A 14,878-nucleotide genomic window follows, 5' to 3' on the forward strand; every position below is an offset into this window, starting at 1 on the left:
ATCACCCCCACCTCCTCCAACACCCCCACCTCCTCCATCTCCCCTACTCCCTTCCCCACACAGTCTGCTGTATATAGGGTCCCTTGACTTCCCATGTTGGAGCTAGTGCAGATCACAATCTTTCCCTAGCCAGGGAGACCTAACTTCCCTTCAACCCTTGTTATAGAGACTGTCATTTCGTTGCAGAACCATCATTTCATGTATCCAGAATAAGAATACAATAGGGCTCTATGTGGAGTCTTTTGAGGAACCTCCATACTGCTTTCCAAAGTGGTTGAACAAGTTTACATTCCCACCAACAATGCAGTAAGGTTCCCTTCTGTCCACATCCCCTCCAGCATCTGTTGTTGATTATAGCCATTCTGACTGGGGTGAGGTGGTATCTCAATGTTGTTTTGATTTGCATTTCTTTTATGGCTAGAGAGGTTGAGCATTTGTTCATGTGTCCTTCTTTCCTCTTCAGAGAAGTTTCTCTTTAAGTCTTTAGCCCACTTATTAATTGGGCAGTTGTTTCTTTGAGGATTTGTTGTTACGGGATTTAATTGTTTGAGTTCCAAGTTATTTTAGATATGAGACCCTTATCCGTTGTATGGCTAGTGAAGATCTTCTCCCAATCCGTAGGCTTTCTATTGATCTTGCTAGCTATGTCCTTTGCCATGCAGAAGCTCTGTAGCTTCATGCAATCCCATTTATCCAACCTTTCTTTGATTTGTTATGTTTCTGGGTCTCTATTGAAAAAACTTCAGCCTGTGCCAAGGAGAGCTAGGGTTTCTTCTATTCCTTCCTGTAATGTTTTCAGAGTGTCTGCTTTGACTTCGAGGTATTTGATCCATTTGGAGTTGATTCTGGTTCTGGGTGATATATAAGGATCTAACTTTAGTTTTCTACAGGTATTTAACCAATTTTGCCAGCACCATTTACTAAAGAGGCTGTCTTTCTTCCATTCTATTTTTTAGCTTCCTTATCAAAGATTAGTGGCTACAGGTCTGTAGGTTCTCCCCTATGACCTAGCAATACCACTTTTGGGCACAAAAATGATCATAAACAAGACCATACTAAACCTACCAGCACAACTATGTTTATTGCAGCACTATTTACCATAGCTAAGATATGGAATCAACCCAGATGCCCCTCAGTAGATGAATGGATCAAGAAAATGTGGTGTATATATATATATATTATATACACATATACACACATATATGTGTATATATATATATATATATATATATATATATATATATAATGGAATTCTATGCCTCCGTCAGAAAGAATGATATTGCCCCATTTGTTAGGAAATAGAAAGACTTGGAAAAAATTATATTAAATGAAGTAAGCCAGGCCCAAAGAAACATTGGTCCCATGGTTTCCCTTATTTGCAATAACTAGTATATGTCTGAGACAAGCAGAAAAGATCAAAAGCTATGTACATATGACCAGATAAGATGATGTTAAGCAAAATGAACCCCAAGATAGGAACACAAGTGATGTTTTCTTTCTCGCTATTGTTCCTAACATATTTATAATGTACCATGTGATTTTTTTGTTTCTTCTCCCATGGTATAACCCCTGTTTTCACTGTATTTGATGTCAGTGCTCTGCATCTTGTATATACATTTCTCTAGCTTGGGGAGGGGAAGGGAAAAAACAAAATGCTTAAATAGGGATACAGGTTGACCCAATGTAACAATGAGATGTACAAGACATTATGTTGAAAAACAAACTTTACAATTTAGGTGGGGGGAAGGGGAAATGGGGGAGTGTAATTGTGGAGGTGGGAGGGAAGGGATGGTAGGGGAAAAACAAAGGAAGAGGTAACAATGCTTGATAGGAAGTGTACTCATTACCTTGCTCATGTAACTGTAACCCCTCTATACAGTATTTTTACAATAAAAAAGTATTTAAAAAAAAAGAACACAACATGGCACAAAAATATAGGCAAGAAATTGAACATGAAGTTTCAGAGCTTTCTTTCTTTTTCCTTCTTTAAAAAATATTTCACTGTTATTACAAAGGTGATGTACGTAAGTCAGGTAGACTGCATTTCTTTTTGGACAATGTCACCCTTGCCCTCCCTCTCCCAGTTTTTCTTTCCCATAGAGCTATCTTTAAATTCCTTGATGATATAAAAATGTCCCAACTTTTCTCCAAAGAAATGGAGAGATGCAGAAAAATGACAGCATCTGGATTGTGACTCAGTGACAGATGTCATGTGGACATCACCGTCTATCAACCTCTAGGTTCTCACCTGCCTCATCATTGCTGTGCAATGTCGTCAACAAGTTTTTCTCTGAGAAGCCTTACTCATCTGGAGCAAGGAACTTCCAGTCATCTGATGGACTCACAAGATTCAGTAACACAATACTACAGAAGAATTCAATGGACCCACACTGAGGATCCATCACTAACCCCAGGTTTCTTGTTGAGGATCTTATGTTTTTTAAATTGTTCTAGAAGTTGTTTTATTTCCCTACTGCATCCTTCCTTTCCATCCATTTCAACAAGTCTTAAGTTTCATCTGTCACTCAGCTCCTGGGGAAACTTCCTTATGGAGATCAGACCTCTGGCCTGACAAGGGAATCCTGTTCACATAGCTACACCTTTCTTCTTCTGCTCCACTGATTTACAACTCCCCTTTGAGTATATATGGGTGCTGTGTGCCATCAAAGAAAAGCCAACATTGGGAGAAACAAACTGTTTACATTGGTGATCCAGAAGTTTCTATGAATTAATTAGCTGGAGATGGGAGGGAAATATTGAGTGTGGGAGAGTAATGGCCTTAGAGAGTAGCATATTTTACTTTTTTTTTTTTTTTTTTTTTTCCGTCCTGGGTCTTGAACTCAAGGCCTGGGCACTGTCCCTGAGCTTCTTTTGCTCAAGGCTAGCATTCTACCACTTGAGCCACAGCACCACTTCTGGCCTTTTCTGTTTATATGGTACTGAGGAATCTAACCCCCATCTTCATGCATGCTAGCAAGCACTCTACCACTAAGCCATTTTATTTTATTTTCAATCCAATTGAAAGCTACACTGTAGTGGAAATTCCAGAAAGAGCCAGAAGGCTCTCTTCTTACATAAGGAGGCATAGAAGAATAAGAGAAAAATAAGAGAAAACAACAAACACAGGAAAGAAAGGTAAGAGAACAATAGGAAAAATTGTACATTTTTTTCTCAGATTTTACTTATTTTTATCTCTAAGTAATTGTCAATGAAGTTCAATAAAGTAGTATATGAATATAATGAATCTTGATTCATGTCATCCCTTTCATCATCCTCCTTTATCCCTCCCAGATCTATCCTCTCAATTTTCTTTTTCCTTCCTTCTTTCCTTCCTTCCTTCCTTCTTTCTTTCCTTCCTTCCTTCCTTCCTTCCTTCCTTCCTTCCTTCCTTCCTTCCTTCTTTCCTTCCTCCCTTCCTTCCTTCCTTCTTTCCTTGCTCTCTCCTCCCTCCCTCCCCCTCTTTCTTTCTTCCTCTCTTTATTTCTCTTTCTCTCTCTCTTTCTCTTTCTTTCTTTCTTTCTTTCTTTCTTTCTTTCTTTCTTTCTTTCTTTCTTTCTTCTCTCTCTCTCTCTCTCTCTCTCTCTCTCTCTCTCTCTCTCTCTCTCTCTCTCTCTCTCTCTCTCTCTCTCTCTCTCTTTCTCTTTCTTTTTCCTTTTTCTTTCTATCCTTGAGCTTGAACTCAGGACCTGGACCTGGGCACTGATCCTGAGCTGCTTCTGCTCAAAGCTAGGGCTCTACACTTGAGACACAGCACCAGTTTCAGACTTTGCTTAGTGGTTTATTGGAGATGAGAATCTCATTGACTTTCCTGCCTGGGCTGGCTTTGAACTGCAATCCTCAAATCTCAGCCTCCTGAGTACTGGTATTACAAGCATGAGCCCTGGTTCTTGGCTTCGATTTTCTTAATTTTGTAGCGTATGCATTGAGTTTTATAACTGCATCTTCCCCCACGCCCCACTTCCTCTCTTCATTTGGCTTCATAGGGTGAGAGACTCACATCACATCAGCCCAATTTCTTCTCCCCAGAAAGGCATTACCTTCAAAAGGAGGGAGATTTGGAACAGCAAGAATCTCATCTAGAGAGACAATTAGTTTTGCAGGCTGAGCTACTGCCACCTCTTTTCTGTTCTGTAGTTTTCCCATTTTCTTAATATAGCCAGATTATTACCCAAAGGAAGAAATGTATTCCTTTTTCTTTTCCCTCTCAGAGAAGCTGAGCCATGGAGCTGTTTTCTGTGGGTGAGAGGGATGTTTTGGGCTCTGCCAGGTGTAAGACCACTCTTATTTTGTTTTGTTTTCATGGTCCTGAAGGTAGAACCCAGGATTTGCAGATCTAGAAACACTCTGAACCATTGAAGTTCATCTCTAGTGTAGGTTAAGACTCTCATGAAGCTGACCCCCTTGCTTCCCTTTTGGTCATTTCTGGGATGTTGTTCATAACTTTCAAGACAATTCACCTGCTCATTGGCTAATCTGAGAATGACTGCCTTTCTCTGTAGCTTTCCTTCAGTCCTTTTTTTCCCTAAAGTCCAGTCACCGGAAACGTCACTGGTGCTCCTTCCATTTGTTTGTTTGTTTTTATGCCTTACTGGAGTTTGAACTCAGGTACTCTACTACTTGAACCACACCTCCAGTCCTACCCATTCTTATAACTCAGTAGTACTACATAAAGCTATGCTATTATCTCTCTTACTGTACAAGTTGTTTATTTTGTCAGACATATTATTTCTTACCTCCACTCTCTCTCTCTCTCTCTTTTTTCTTTATTGTCAGTTGTGGGGCCTCTGAGCCTGGGTGCTGTCCCTCAGCTCTTCAGCTCAAGGCTAGCACTTTACCACTTGAGCCACAGCGCCACTTCCAGCTTTTTCTCCTGAGGAATCGAACCCAGGGCCTCATGCATTCAAAGCAAGCACTCTACCACTGAGCCACCTTCTCAGCTCCCTCTACTCTCTTTCTAAAATCTTGGTCCAAGATCAGGACTCAAATTTGGTACCTGATGCTTTTGCTCATTGGCTGGCAAGCTACCAACTGAACCATGCCTCCCACCCCAAGGATTGGTTATTTTTTTTTGCAGTGCAAATGAAGTTTATTTTCATTTACTGACACCAAATTAACGTTCCATTTTTGGCCTCAGTATTAGAAATTGATTAGACATTTGACCTGATTAGTTTTGAGCTATGTAAATCAGTGAAGGATATGAGACCAAAGTTACACAGCTGTAAAAGGATCCAGTAAACCTTCAAATATATATAAGCAAAGAGGTAGGTAGCAATCTATGATTTTATCTTAGTTATTTCTTATACCTCCATTGTTCAATTGTGAATAGGTTACATTATTTAAATAAGGAACATTAAATTTAGTTTTGGTCAGTTTACTTACACATAGTCTTCCAGTTACATCAACTGAAATAGATTGCAAAATACAGTGTTATTTCAGCCCAATAGTAGTGTAAGTTAAACATTTTAGGAGCCAGGGTTATAGTTCAAATAAATAGTGCAAATGCACAAGCAACATTTTTCACCAAGAAACATGCAAAGGAAATGGGGATTTTTAACTCAAACTTCATATTTAATATTTTCAAAATTTACAAATCAGTATGAGTTAAGGAAAATTGAGAGGAACAGAATCCTTTAAAAATAACGTACGCTGCCTTGCTTCATTCAAAAGAAAACTTGTGCTTGGCACCCTAGCTTGGATCACTGGTGCCAATGCATGATGAATTAAAGTGTTGTGTGTGTGTATGTGTGTGCGCGCGCGCAGCAAACAGTATCATCAGTTTCAAAGAGTTTTCTTGTATTCTAGACTTCCTTTCATCCTCTCTGAAAGTGTACTTTTCAATACAGGTGGACTAAGAAACTGTAACGCTTCATGTATGATGTTGCTGGTTACTTACGTGTACTCATCAAAGGCAATTTCCAAAGCAGATCATATTTTTACCGCCACCATATTACATCCATTTACAAGCAAAGTATTACTTTGTCTGGGCTTAGTTCATCTTCTGTGTCTGGGATTTTATCCCCTACTCTTTACTCAATTTTATCTGACACAGAACTAAGGAAAGGAGTGGGTAATTGCTTCGAAGAAGCCCCATGTTAATTTTATCCTGAGCACTTTGTACCTTAATCAGTGTGTTACAAATACTTGGGTGTGTGCTTTTCTTTTCTCCTACTTTTCAGAGGTCAAAGTAGTCATCTCTCCATGTGTCTATTTCATAATGGGACAAGGTTCATGTGTGATACATACTAATTGTTTACTTAAGGCCCTGGTTTAGGGCCTAATAAATAGGAAGTCTTTTCTTTTTTTTTTTAATATATATTTTTTTATTTTATTTTAAATCCGGTCGTGGGGCCTGAACTCTGGGCCTGGGTGCTGTCCCTCAGCTCTTCAGCTCAAGGCTAGCGCTCTACCACTTGAGCCACAGCGCCACTTCTGGCTTTTTTCATTTTGCTTATGTGGTGCTGAGGAATTGAACCCAGGGCCTCAGGCATGCAAGGCAAGCACTCTACCACTGAGCCACCTTCCCAGCCCTCTTTTCTTATTTTATAAAAACAGTTTAATTTCACAAGAAATATATATGGTGATGGTGAAAAATAGTATCTCAATAAAAATATTAACTACCTATAAGAGATTATATCTGAGGTAGCAGCAGATAGAAGGTGAAAAAATAATATAGTGTGTAAAAGGTTGACAAACACTGTGGCATAAATGAAATCAAGAAAGCTCACAGTGGATGTCATGAGTTTGAGCAGAGGAGTGACAAGACAGATGCCTGCCTGAAGTAGACCACTCTGGCCTCCTGACATCAGAGCAGCAAGGAGAGCCGATTGTATGGATACAGTGGAACCATCAGGAAGCTAGTCTTCCACTCATCAGCCATCTGAAAACCACTAGAATACGTGAAAGCAGATAAAGTGTCTGTATAAAATTCATCTATAAAACACTAAGAAGCAAAGAGAAATTAACAAAAACAAAATGAGACACTTGTTTAGAAAATGCTTTTCCTGGTACTAGGGATTGATGCTGTGTCTTGTGTTTACTAGTCAAACACGTTACTACTTGAGCTATACTCTGCAGGGACAAAATAAGTCATTAAAGGGCTGGGAAGGTAGCTCAGTTGTAGAGTGCTTGCCTTGAATGCATGAGGCCCTGGGTTCGACTCCTCTGCACCACATAAGCAGAAAAAGCCGGAAGTGGTGCTGTGGCTCAAGTTGTAGAGTGCTAGCCTTGAGCTGAAGAGCTGAGGGACAATGCCCAGGCCCACAGTTCAGGCCCACGACTGACAAAAAAAAAAGAGTCATTTAAAGGCATCCCTTGCCAGTTGCTGGTGGCTCACTCCTGTAATCCTAACTACTCAGGAGGTTGAGATCTGAGCCTCACATTTTGAAGCCAGCCTGAACAAAGTCCATGAAACTCTAATCTACAATTCATTACAGAAAAACCCAGAAGTTGGTGCTGTGGCTCAAGTGGTAGAGTGCTAGCCTTGAGCAAAAGATGCTCAAGGACAGTGTCCAGGCCCAGAGTTCAAGCCCCAGCCAAAAAATATGCATCCTTTATTATTAATTTGTCTAGCATATTAGTACTAATCAAGAGTGGTGAACTGGCTGCAGGTAAAGTTTAGTGGTTCAGGGGCTCAGTGGTATAATATGCACCTACAAAAAATGTGCACACACACAAAAATGAAGTAGTAAGTCCACCATTTATGACTTACACAAATCATGAAGCTATGTGCTAAGCAGAAGAATGGCTCTAGCAAGGATATTCTACATAGTAAAGTCTAGAACTTGTGATAATGTTAAGTTCAATGACGGAAGGAATTTAGTTTTCAATATAATTTAATAAAACTAGTCAATAGTTCCAAGTGTATTTTAGATATGTGACCCTTGTCTATCCCCCAAAACAAATCCTCAAAGAAACAACTGCCCAATTAATAAGTGGGCTAAAGACTTAAAGAGAAACTTCTCTGAAGCCGGGCACCGGTGGCTCACGCCTGTAATCCTAGCTACACAGGAGGCTGAGATCTGAGGATCGTGGTTCAAAGCCAGCCCGGGCAGGAGAGACTGTGAGACTCCTATCTCCAATAAACCACCAGAAAACCGGAAGTGGCGCTGTAGCTCAAGTGGTAGAGCGCTCGCCTTGAGCTGAAGAGCTGAGGGACAGCGCCCAGGCCCAGAGTTCAAGCCCCACGACCGACAAAAAAAAAAAAAAAAAAAAAAACACTTCTCTGAAGAGGAACTAAGAATGGCCAATAGACACATGAACAAATGCTCAACATCTCTGGCCATAAAAGAAATGCAAATCAAAACAATGTTGAGATTCCACCTCACCCCAGTTAGAATGGCTATAATCAAGAACTCTAATAACAACAGATGCTGGAGGGGATGTGGACAGAAAGGAACCTTACTGCATTGTTGGTGGGAGTGTAAACTTGTTCAATCACTTTGGAAAGCAGTATGAAGGTTCCTCAAAAGACTCCACATAGAGCTCCCCTATGACTCAGCAATCCCACTTGTGGACATTTACCCAAACAATCACAAACAAGGCCATACTAAAGCTACCAGCACAATTATATTTATCGCAGCATTATTTACCATAGCTAAGATCTGGAACCAACCCAGATGCCCCTCAGTAGATGAATGGATCAAGAAAATGTGATATGGGCTGGGAAGTTGGCTCAGTGGTAGAGCGCTAGCCTTGCATGCCTGAGGCCCTGGGTTCAATTTCTCAGCACCACATAAGCAAAAAGAAAAAAGCCAGAAGTGGCACTGTGGCTCAAGAGGTAGAGCGCTAGCCTTGAGCTGAAGAGCTGAGGGACAGCACCCAGGCCCAGAGTTCAGGCCCCAGGACCAGATGACCGGACCCCCCCCCAAAAAAAAAAAAAGAAAATGTGATACACACACATACACACACACACACACACACACACACACACTGGAATTCTATGCCTCCACAGAAAGAATGACACTGCCATATTTGTTAGGAAATGGAAAGACTTGGAAAAAAATCATATTAAGTGAAGTAAGCCAGACCCAAAGAAACATAGGTCCTATGGTTTCCCTTATTTGCAATAACTAGTATATATCTAGGACAAGCAGAAAAGGTCAAAAGCTATGTACATATGACTAGATAAGATGATTCTAAGCAAAATGAACCCCAAGATAGGGACACAAGAGGTTCAATTTTTCTTGCTGTTGCTTTTAATGTATATATAATGTACTATGTGTTTTTTTTTTTTTGTTTGTTTCTTTTGTATGTTCTTCCCCCATGGTATAACCTCTGGTGCCCTGCCTCTTGTATATACATTTTTCTAATTTGGGGAGGGGAAGGGAAATAACAAAATACTGCAACAAAGATACAGGTTAACCCATTGTAACAATGAGATGTACAAGACACTATGTTGAAAATGAACTTTACAACTTGGGGCAGGGAGGAGGAGTTGGGGAGGTAGGGAGGGAAGGGATAGTAGGGGAAAAACAAAGGAGGAGGTAACAATGCTCCATAGGAAATGCACTCATTACCTTACTCACGTAACTATAACCCCTCTGTACAATATCTTTACAGTAAAAAATATATACAAAAAATAGTCAATAGATTCTGAACTAGGGAAGTCGTCTTGGTACATCCAGATAGCTCAATTGCAGTCACAAGCATTCTTAAAAGTGGAACAAGAAGACAGAATAGAAAAAATGTGATGATGGCAAAGAGGCAAAAGTAATATCCCTGAATTCGAAGACAAGAAGGAGAATTATGCATCTGGAAAAGCAAGGAAATGCTTCTCTCTAGAGTTTCTCAAAAGAAATGTAGATTTCTTACTAACTTGGCTTTTTATCCCTATGTGGCTTGGATATCTGAACAACAAAACTGTCACATAACATAATTTTGTTTTTGAAAGCTATGGTTTGTGGAATTTTTTAAATAGTGCCTAAAGGACACTAATGTATTATTCACCCAAAACTGTATATTTGTATTCTAAGTACATATACACATTTTAATCCATTATTTGGAAAATTTAAAGAAGTTACATTAATGAAGAGCTACATAATATTTATAATATAGATATTCAGTCCCACAACTTATCAAGTATTCCCATAGTGGTACATAGATTTAATGTAGAAAAAGGTTTGTTTACAGTTATGTTTGTATGTGTATGTGATTGTGTATGTGTCTATGTGTATGTTTGTAAACTGAAAAACTGTAAGTTTCATATTAATGTAAAGTATTGAGAATCACTAAGAAAATTTTGAAGACAAAAACAGCAGAACTTATGCTCTAGTATGAAGAACATGCAAATTTAAATTGAGTTTGCGTTGTATTAGTGCAAATGAATGTAAGTAGACTTAAGAACACTGAAACTACAGGAACATTCTTAGGCTTTGTACCTCTACTGAATGTAACTTGTCAAGGGCTCAGTATCTCAGGGATCCAGCCTCTGCAGGTCATTAAACACCCCAAATTATATTCCATCCCAGGAGAAATGATGTAATCTGATCGGCCCCATCTCTCATAAGAGAATGGACATTGAAGGCTTCATCTAACCTGAACTACCTCCCGGGAATACAGGGCAATACATAAATGTTTTCCTTTGTCCCTTACTAGACTGTTTTCCACTCTGACATTACATTCACTTCCTCCTAAATGGACACTTGCCACTAACTTTGTTCACCTAGAGACAGAAGACAGTCTGGTAAGTAAGACACTGCAGGCAATAAGTGAGGCAGAAAACACTTCACTGACTCTGGGATTTTCTTTTTTTTTTTTTTTCAATTTAAGATTAGAGTTTATTGCTATATTTCAGATAATCTTGACCTGAATTAATGAAATAGTAAAAGAAAATGATGGGAACACATAGATATGTCACTCTACATACATGAGATTCAGAATATCTTATTTAAGTAAATAAAAGTATAAACATATTTTTATATATTACTATAGTAGAAAAATAATATTTTCACACTGATGAAATGCTATTTTATTATATATAACATATAATATATTAAAATATTATGCATGATATATGATATGATATATAATATGCATATCATGCACAATATATTACATATGATATATTATATAATTATATAATATATAGTTTTATAACATAATTATTATATAATAGATTATTATATTATATATAATTATATGTCTATATAATTATTCTATATAATTATTTTATAATTTTATAGAATATATTATTAATATGTATATTAATTATCCAAAGTATGAAATGAAATTAAGCATAAACATGTTATATTTCTTTTTTTTTTTTTTTTTAAATTGTATTTTATTTTATTTGACAACATACTGTACCGAGGGGCTACAATTACATGGGCAGGATAATGCATACATTTCTTACCAAGCATTGCAGCCTCCTCCTTTGTTTACACTTCACTTCCCTTCCCTGCCTCCCCCCTCCCCCCACCCAATTTTACCCCCCTCCCCCCACCCAATTATACCCCCCTCCCCCCCCCACACCGAAATTGTAAAGCTGGTTTTGACATGACATTTTGTACTTCTCATTGAAGCATAAACATGTTATATTTCTAATAAATGTTATGATGATGCAATACATTTATTAATTTAACCTATAGTCAATCAGGAATTTACATATTCATATAAGCACATTTTATACTCACACATGAAAGAACACTTCTAAAAATAATAAGAATAAAAGTGAATACAACAGACATATGTACAAATATAAAATCATATTTCAATATATCATTCAAAGTATAAAATTTGTATTTTAGCTACAACTATAGTTAGTATATGATAATTATATTTTGAAGAGCTCCATTTCCTCTGCTAAAATGATGTAAAATTTTCTATACAGATAGATCTACTATTTAGATAACATAATGTGAGACTTCTAACAACTGCCTCCAGAATCCACTAATCTCTTATCCAATCATAGTTTACCAGGATCTACCACCCTTCTAATTTAGATGCTTCATTCAATTGCTTCCAAGATCTAATTAATGAATTAAATAAGATGCCAGGTTTTAGGATATCACCAGATGACTCTGGGATTTTCTTAAGCAATGCAGCCTCTAGTTTCTTTCATCAGTGTCTAAAGTAGGCATTGTGCTCTAAAGGACGTGTGCATGGGAGACAGGAATTCTGGCACTAATGATTTTATGACCAGGATATAATCTGTCTGGAGGCTACTGATTTCAAGTGCAGACCAGCTGATATGACCAGCAACACAGCCAGGAATTAAGAGGGGAAGAGCTCTTCTGGTAAAAGAAATAAGACCAAAGAACATTTGCACGGAAGTACCTGTATTACTTGGAATATTTTCTTGCTTGTCTGCCTTCCCTCCCTCCCTCCCTCCCTCCCTCCCTCCCTCCCTCCCTCCCTCCCTCCCTCCCTCCCTCCCTCCCTCCCTCCCTTCCTTCCTTCCTTCCTTCCTTCCTTCCTTCCTTCCTTCCTTCCTTCCTTCCTTCCTTCCTCCTTCCCTTCCTCCCTCCCTCCCTCCTTCCCTTCCTTCCTTCCTCCCTTCTTTCCTTCTTTCCTTCCTTCTCTCCCCCCTCCCTCCCTTCCTCCCTTTCTGTTTTCCTTCCTTCCTTCCTGTTTTCCTTCTTTCCTTCCTTTTCTTTTTGGTGCCAGTCCTAGGGTTTGAACTCAGTGCCTGAGTGATCTTTCTGAGTTTTTCCACTCAAGGTATCACTACCACTTCAGCCACAGCTCCTTTTCTGTTTTGTTTTTTGTTGTTGTTGTTTTGTTTGTATTTTTGGTGATTGAGTGGAGATAAGAGTCTTTTGGACTTGACTGCCTGTGCTGATTTTGAACTGTGATCCTCAGATTCATGACTCCTGACTAGCTAGGATTTATAGGTATAAGCAACTAGTATCTAGCTAGAATATTTTCTTTTGACTGTCATTTGTAGTTTTACTAATTAGAGGTTACTTTTCTCTCATTGGGATGTATTTCTTGTGATGTTGAGGAAATGTGTGTTCTTTTTTATTTTTTTTAAATATAAACACCCAATGTTTTATTTTAAAGGATTAGAAAAATCATTAGAAGACAAATGTCTGTTATATAGCCAGGAATGTTAAATATATGGAAACTGTAAACCTTCTAAGTGTGACTGAGGCCTGGAAGAGATAGAAAATGTTATTTGGCTCTACCTACTCTTTTTTGTTCACAAGACTACAGATTTCTGTCAAATGTACCAAAATACAAACTTGTTTGGAAAGCCCACTTGCCATTGAAAATCTCTTTCATTCTTTCCTTCCTTCCTTCCTTTCTCCCTTCCCTTCTTTCTAACCTATACCCCTCTTTCCCTCTCTTTCTCCTTCTTCTCTACTTCCTCTCTTTCTCTTCCCTTCTCTTCTTATTCTTCCTTTATCTTTCTTCTCTCTTTCTCTGCTTCCCTCTCTCCTTTCTTCCCTCCTTCCCTCCTTCCCTCTCTTTCTCTCTTTCTTTTTCCTCTCTTTTTCTCTTTCTTTTCTTCCTTCCTTCCTTCCTTCCTTCCTTCCTCCCCTCCTTCCTCCTCTCCCTCCTTCCTTCTTCCTTCCATCCTTCCTTCCCTCCCTCCTTCCTTCCTTCCTTCCTTCCTTCCTTCCTTCCCTCCCTCCCTCCCTTCCTCCCTCCCTCCCTCCCTCCTTCCTTCCTTCCTTCGTTTCTTCCCTCCCTCCTTCCTTCCCTCCCTCCCTCCCTTCCTCCCTCTTTTCCTTCCATTCCTTCTTTCCTTGCTTTTTTCCTTCCTCTTTCCTTCCTTCTCTAGGCAATGGGGCTCAAATTGAGGGCCTAGTGCAGGCTAGGCAAACACCAACTCTTCAGCCAATATCCCCATCCCTCAAAAAAGCGTTTTTGACTGACTTTATAAATTTTTTAGGGAAGAAAATAACCAAGTTTCTTTGAAACAAATTTAAGGATGGCTCATAATCTAGGAGGCCATTCTCCAATGCATCCTGATATTCGTGTGCCTGGGTCTCTTTCCTTCTTTCAAAAGTACTCTAAGAAGTGGAGTTAAAATTCAAAGAGTATTTCAAACAAAACCCATCTCCAAAGCAAGCTGTATTTACTGTAAACTGAGAGGAGGTTCCTATAGATGGCTCCAAACCTTGTCAAAACTTTGAGATAGAGGTGTATTATTATTATTCTTTATTTTATCTCTACAGGTTGAAATTGCACTTGTGAGGACAAATTGTACTTTTTTTTTTGTTTATTTTTATGGTGACATTTGGATTCCAGGTGGAGTTAGCTCCCCTGGTAAGAATAGAGAATTCAGAACCTCTGGGGTTTAACCTTTTCTCCCAGGTCACCCTCTATGTTCACTGAATATAGAGTAATGTTGTTCACTTGACTCTGTGTATTTTCTGATAAATACTACCTGTTATATTCATATCAACTAAATACAGGATAAATCTGTTCTAATCAATATTTTAATCACAGTGCAACAAAAATCTCTACTCACCTGAGCACTGCAAGCTGCCCTTTTTTTTCTCTCCCTCTTTCAGTCTTGTTTCTCTTCCTTTAGTCAAATTCTTCAGTTTAATGATCACATTTGTTTTCCAGGGAATATTTATTCTTCTTTTTCATAATATTTATTCTATAAAAGTCACAAGTTTTGCTTTCTTTATAGTTCATCTTCCCCTATATTTTTAGAAATATTTTTATTATGCTTTTTCTCTTACTAACTTCCCCCAATCCTTTCTCTCATCATACTTAAATGCTTTCATGACTTCTTAGGAAACTGAGGCTACTCTAAATAACTAATAAAAACTATGACTGTTTTTTCCACAAGACATTTATTGACTAGCAAGAGTCACCACTTCACATAGTTGATTAGTAAATATATCAAAGACGTGAATGGGGCCAAGGTCCAGGGGAAGAGGCAGAAACAAGTTAGTCCGATAGCATTCAGCTCATTAAGAGA

The 14,878-nt window shown here is 38.6% G+C and overlaps 1 protein-coding gene across 1 annotated transcript in view; it reads right to left on the reverse strand.

The window, feature by feature from the left end:
* The window catches only part of LOC138836466 (uncharacterized), a 37,614-nt gene extending 23,094 nt beyond the window's left edge, over positions 1–14,520 (reverse strand). The window contains exon 1 of the mRNA XM_070035175.1: positions 14,417–14,520. The gene's annotated coding sequence lies outside the window, so the exon portion shown is untranslated. The remainder of the gene's footprint in view (positions 1–14,416) is intronic.
* Positions 14,521–14,878: the final 358 nt, after the last annotated feature.

Source organism: Dipodomys merriami, unplaced genomic scaffold (assembly GCF_024711535.1).
Source record: "Dipodomys merriami isolate MVZ:Mamm:240054 unplaced genomic scaffold, mDipMer1.0.p SCAF_25, whole genome shotgun sequence".
Taxonomy (NCBI): Eukaryota; Metazoa; Chordata; class Mammalia; order Rodentia; family Heteromyidae; genus Dipodomys; species Dipodomys merriami.